The sequence below is a fragment of the Mauremys mutica genome, chromosome 3, assembly GCF_020497125.1.
Source record: "Mauremys mutica isolate MM-2020 ecotype Southern chromosome 3, ASM2049712v1, whole genome shotgun sequence".
NCBI classification, from domain to species: Eukaryota; Metazoa; Chordata; order Testudines; family Geoemydidae; genus Mauremys; species Mauremys mutica.
Genome location: NC_059074.1, coordinates 141,952,951 through 141,959,182, shown reverse-complemented (window position 1 = coordinate 141,959,182; position 6,232 = coordinate 141,952,951). Strand labels below are relative to the sequence as shown.

Genomic DNA, 6,232 nt, shown 5'->3' with positions numbered 1-6,232 from the left:
TGATGAGGACATAAATATTCAAGTTTGAGATGACTATTCCATCCTTAGCTAATCTAGGTAGTCTAAAAGTCTGGGGTCAGTGCATACACCACACCTTATTAAGGCAGCAGTAGGATCCAGTGGATAGGGTACTGTCCTGAGAGTCAGCTATTTCTCCTCCTTCTATTGAAGTTGCAAGTTCTTTGGGACAGGGATTGTCTCTAACTATGTGTTTGTATGGTGTCTAGTTCAAGAGGGCTCTGATTTCATTTGAGGAATCTAGACACCACTGTCATATGAAAAAAAACAAGATACAATATCTGGTATGTATCACATGTATGAGTTCAATACAACTACAATATCTGGTGTGAATCAAAGGCAGAATAGAGACAACAGTAACTTGGGTGTAGTTAGAGCAGGAAGCAATTAGGTAGTCTTATTGGATTTGGAAGTTCAGTGGGGATCACTTGCACCTGTAGGGATTCTGATGCACTAATGAGGTAATTAGCTTACCAGCTGGATAGCAGAGAAGAAAGCAAGCAGTGTAAAAGGCTGAGCCAAGAACTAGGAAGGAGGCTCCTTTTATCTGCTACTATTTTGCAGTGTGCATGAAACAAGAGGCAAGAAATAATAATAATAAAGACCCTGGTGAATATACCTTGGTAGACTGTGTGTGCTGCTTAATCACCAAGTGGGCTTACTAGCCAGAGTTTCCAGGGCTGGAGGGGAAACTGCTTACTCTTACGCCAGACCTGTAATTATAGTAGGATGGTAGCAATGCTATAATTAAGGTTGAAACTAGCTTTACTATTTAACAGATTATTTTTCTAAGAGCTCTAAAATCCATGTGAAAATTTCTGTACCTCATAGGGTTCTGGGGTAGGTTTAGTCATGCAAATTTGGGGTCATTTGGTCAAAGTTTTCCACAGGATACTGCACTCCCAAAAATGCCTTTTTGCACAGGTCTGTGGAATATGCTAGGGGAAGTAGCCATGTGAAACTGACATCAGTGGAGTCACCCTCAGATAAGCTAAAGCCTGTTGCCAAGAACAAGCATCAAAACTCAAGAGCCACAGAGGAGGTAAGAGGGAATCTGGAGCGAGAATCTGAGCTGTGAAATGAGTAGGGGTGCTCTAGCTTTGCTCCTGCTGCAGCCTCCTCCCCACCCTCTAGCTCTGGGCTCTTCCTTAGATACTTCCTGTTACCTGGGTCTCCCCTTCCTTTTGGCTGGCCTAGTTGCCCATCACCTCTCACTGGGATGGCCAGAGGGATGCCAGGGCAGCTAGTGGAGCAGAGGAATCATCTCTCAAGTTGGAGGCACTCCTGGGTCTTGACCCCCCCCCATGGGTTGTAGGATGCTCCTGCAGCCCACAAGAATGTCAACACAGCCAGGAGTGGTTGCAGCAGAAGGGTTCCTGCCTGTGCTCCACAAGTTACCTCTTATCACTGCCCCCCCACCATACTAAGGTCAGGGAGAGGGGCATAAGGGCAAAAGCAGGAACGGCTGTTACAGTTCTCCCTCCCCCTTCACACTGCTGTCCCTCCAACTCTGTCTCCTCTTGTCCTCCTCCATGCCAGTTCAAAACCCCATCGCTCCAACTGTAATGTCACTCCTTCTCCAGCTCAAGCTTCCCCTTGTGTCTCAAACCCCAACTCAAAAACTTCAGTTCTGCCCCCCTCTGACTTCAACCCAGCTGTGACCATTTATTCCCTTTCTCCCCTTGCCCATCTCTGTCCCAGGTTCTTGTCTCCATTCTCCCAGGCACCCTCCACAGGACGCCATCTTGGAGTCATCTGAGGAGCCTTGTGGGTGATTCCCTTCTCTGCTCCCATGGGCTTGTGAGGGTGCCAGACTGGGCCACCCCAGCTTCTCTTTCCCTGGCTCCCCCTAATCCCAGGTAGATGTTGAGGTAGCAAGAAAGGCCCTCTCTCCACATCCCCAATTCATAGAGGAGGCTCTGTTTTACAGCCACCAAGGGGAAGCGAATGTGTGGGGAGGGCTAGAGGGGGATGAGGACAGGGGATGGGGGGGAAGTGATTGCAGGAGGGATTTGGGGCAATTGGAAGATGTGGTGGTGGTTCTTAAGTGGAAATGGGAGACTTTGGAGAAGGAGCTGAGCTGAGAGGGGTAAGGTGATGTAGGAGCCTGGATCTGGGGGTAGAGCTGATCTGTGAGAGGTGGAGGGAGTGGATCTCAGGCTGGAGGGAGGGATGGGGGTGCTGAGCTAAATTGGGAGGGGTAGTAGGTTTGTGGGGAGAGGACTGAGCTGATTAGAGTACTGAGGGGACTATAGGGTCATCAGATGTGAGGTACGAGGGGAAGGCGATTGGAGCTGAGATGCAGGGGATTTGGAGTTCTGGAGAAATGCTGTTGATTGTTGGGGAGAGAAGCAGCTCATGTATCTGAACTTCCCAGGTTCATAGGACAATGTATAACTGTTTCTGCTACAGTACTCCTTTTTTCATTAAAGCAAATGTCATGTTTAAGTCAGGCTTAGTGAGCACCTCAGCTACAATGAACCACTTCACCTACTCAACACAAACCGCCCCCTACTTTGTTACTACTCCTTCACCCTTGTACTTAGGATTTTCTCTGGGACTCTTCCTTCATCATACTGTCATGTATGCTACCAGAATGCTAAAAATCCCCATGGCAAGAATAGACAGACAATTGTGCTCCTCTACTGTGACAACCTACATTACTCAGTGTAGAAATGAGGAATCCCTGACAGCAGTACTGGAATGGGGGGTGGCAAGGGACCATGACCCTTCCACTCTTTGCCATGGCTCAGCCCCCCGCCCCTCCTCTTTCCCCCAAGACCCCGCCCCCCAGCCAGGCTGGAAGCAGAGCCTGGCCTGGGGAGCCCAGGCAGCTGTGAGGAGCCATGGACCCTCCACCTGCCCGGGGTGGGGGATCCCAAGAGCAGCCCCTAATATAACTGTAACATTGCATGGATGTGCTAGTAATTTGCTGATGGATGATTGTCAATGGGGAAAACACTCAGAAGATAGGAATTCCTGGACTGGATCAGACCGCAGCCATCTACTTAAGTGGCCAGCATCAGGTACTTCAGAGGGAGGTGCAAGAAACTTTTCAGTAGGCAAAGGTAGGATTACTCAGGCAGGTCTCATCCTGACTTCTAATGGTCAGAGACAGGTTTAAATCTTCAAGCCCACGAAGCCTATGGCTGTGACAAACTCCTCACCCCCATCACTATCATACACAAATAAATGCCACAGTAATTAGGTCGGGGAACCAGAATCATAAAGGAGAATCTCAACTGTCTGCTTAAGCATGTGGGCTTGACTCTCCACTGCCCTGCACCTCATGTTGTCATTTGCACCTATGCAGGTATATAAACTGCTCCCTTTCAGAGATCTACATAGACTGAAGTGCCTACAGCCACACAGCATGTCAGTGGAAAAGCCAGGGCTGGGACACAAGTTTCCTGACTCCCAGTCCAGTGGCCTATCCACTGGACCTTGCTGGCTCCCATTAAATTTTACTTTAACTGAAATATATCCAATGTTGCTTCATACCAAATCCATGCTGTACATCAGTATCAGCTAAGGCATACTTTGTTTCTTTGCTTCCATATAGCTAACTCACATTATGCAAATTGTTCAGCTTAGAATGCAAAGAGTAATGGAAGCATGAGCTGAGTCAGTCAAAATGTGTTTTTAAAAGTTGTAACAAACATGATGTGTGTGTTCCCTGGCTCCTCCAACAGTCACTTTGCCGGATGGCCTTGAGGAACAGAATCAGATTAACAACCGGAAATCTGTCCCCAAACATAATGCCCCCTTTTTTTTTTAATTGTTCACACATTAAGTCATAATGGCTCCTTCGAGGTCATTTTCTGTTGTGGTACTGAAGTTCAGTAACTGAACTATGGGTAACAGGATCACATTTGTGTTGTACAGCACATTGCAAGGTGCCATCTGCCCATTGGTAATTGAGGGTGCTCAGCACATCACAGGAGATGATCAGCGTCTTGCAAAATTGGATCCTTAATGCCTGAAGTGTCCAGACTGTCTACAAGGCAATAAAGGAGGTATTGTGGTTGGTGAGCTGGCAAAAGTGTTAGTCATTCATCTTCAGCAATGCTTCCCACACAGCTTGGGCCATTGACATTAGACCCCTGGCTGCACATGGAAACTGCTCTTTTTCTCAAACCATTTTCAAGAACTAGTCTTTCAGAAGGTTTTAAGATATCCTGTGCCTTTAGGGCACGTTGCCACAAGGAACCAAAATGAGACTCTGCAGACTCAGGAGCTGCAGAATCTAACTTTTTTTTTTATGCTCTTTCAAAATCAGTTCTTGACAATAGTTTCAGAATATGGCGAGTTTCTTTAGGCAGATAGAGCTAATATGTCTTCTCCATCTGATACCAGCTACCACTTAGATAAAAAATGTCTTACTGCAGTTTTCTTAAGCATATTCCTTACAATAGGCACTGACTCCATGGGTGCTCTGGGGCTGGAGCACCCATGAGGAAAAATTAGTGGGTGCTCTGCACCCACCAGCAGCCAAGCTCCCCACCCCACCATCTCCTCTCCCCCTGAGCACACTGCATTCCTGCTGCTCCACCTACCTCCCAGCACTGCCCGCCCACCACCAAACAGCTGTTTGGCTGCATTAGCACACTCCGGGGGGGGGGGGAGGAGCGGGAACATGGAGTGCTCAGGGGAAGAGGCGTGGCTGGGATTTGGGGAAGGAGTTGGAATATTGGCAGAGAGGGGGCGGAGTGGGGTGGAGACTTTGGGGAAGGGATTGGAATAGGGGCAGGAAGAGGCGGGGTTGGGGCAGGGCCTCATGGAAGGGGTGGAGTGGTGGTGGGGCCAAAGGCGAGGGGAGTCAAGCACCCACGGCAAAGAGGGGAAGTCGGTGCCTATGTTCCTTACCGACTTAAACTGTCAAAATAAGACACTCGTAATCCGAAATACAGGTGTCCACATGCAGACTTGCACCAAAACAAAAGGTGTGCATCAAAGCAGAGTATTTTAGTGATTTTTGGTGCCAGTTAGTGTGTAGACAAGCCCCTAGTTGTTGGAAGTTTTTTGTCTTTTAAAAAAAAAAATCTGCAGGTTGGTCATCACCTAGCAACATGTTTCACTGTACTGCCTGTTGCCATTGTGCTGCATAAATTGGGTTTAAAAATAAAATCACTTCTGTAACAATGGAAACCACCAAAATCATTGGGAAATTGACTTTGTATGTTGATGCGAGACCCCTGGTACACTTGGTATTTTGAAAGTTGGGTTTTAAAATGTAGCTTAGTAAGATCCTGCTTTCTGATTGTATTGTAGGTGCTGAGGATCTGCTAGAGACAGACATCTGCAGGGAGGTCCAAGGCTTCTGCTCCCATGCCTCCTGTGAATAGCTGCTGTCAGACCCAATAGAGAGCACCACACCCAAACAAATGAAAATAATAAGCAAAGACTCTGGTTTCAGAGTGGCTGTCACAAAACATAGCAATCTATTTGGAGAAAAAAACGAGCCAGTGATAAATGATCTGCAAGCCCAAACCATCCCCAGCTAAGGAAGATTTTGATTTAATCACCTTTTTTGAACTAATTATTTCTTCTTGATGTTCAGGATGATCTCAGTTATTTGAGCAGTTACAAGAACCCAGTCAGAAAAGAATCTGTGACAAACAAGACAGGTATCAAAATTACTGCACTATCTCTGAAATCAGAGATAAGGAAAGAATGCTGATAGCAAATTTGCAACAAGGAAGAGGAGAGAGAGAGTTAGTTCATTTTCTCTCCAGACCTCAGTCCCATAACATGATCCCACAGAAACTAACAGGAGTCAAATGAGCATTTCCTTGAATTCCTTCAGAAATTGTGACAGCAGCAGCCCTGTACCCTGTAAAGCTCAGGCTCTTGTGAGAAATCAACATGCCTGGGGACCAGATTGCTAGTGAAAGTCAGAGAGGAAAAATGCATCCATGTGCAGTATGAAAAAGTGAGTGAATCATCTGATGTTTTACTTATAACTCGTGGTGCCACAAGTCAATTACAAGCTAAGTCTAGGGACCTGGATTCACAAAAGCATTTAGGAACCTAAGTCTTGTTTTTAGATAACACTCTGATCCACAAAACCCTACTCCGCTGCCACCTAATCCTGTAATTGCCTAAACTCATTCAGTGCCTGTTTTCAGGGTGAAAGTTTAATAGGTGCATATGTTTTCGGCACTAAGCTCGCCTCATTCTACATATCCAGCTGCCTATCTCCCACCTAAGACCA

At 46.8% G+C, this 6,232-nt stretch overlaps 1 long non-coding RNA gene across 1 annotated transcript; it reads left to right on the top strand.

The window, feature by feature from the left end:
• The first annotated feature begins 864 nt into the window (after positions 1 to 864).
• On the top strand, positions 865 to 5,727 carry LOC123367600. The gene is made up of 3 exons (XR_006578548.1): positions 865 to 1,060; positions 3,904 to 4,034; positions 5,290 to 5,727. It is a non-coding gene; the product is annotated as an uncharacterized LOC123367600 (long non-coding RNA).
• The last annotated feature ends 505 nt before the right edge of the window (positions 5,728 to 6,232 follow it).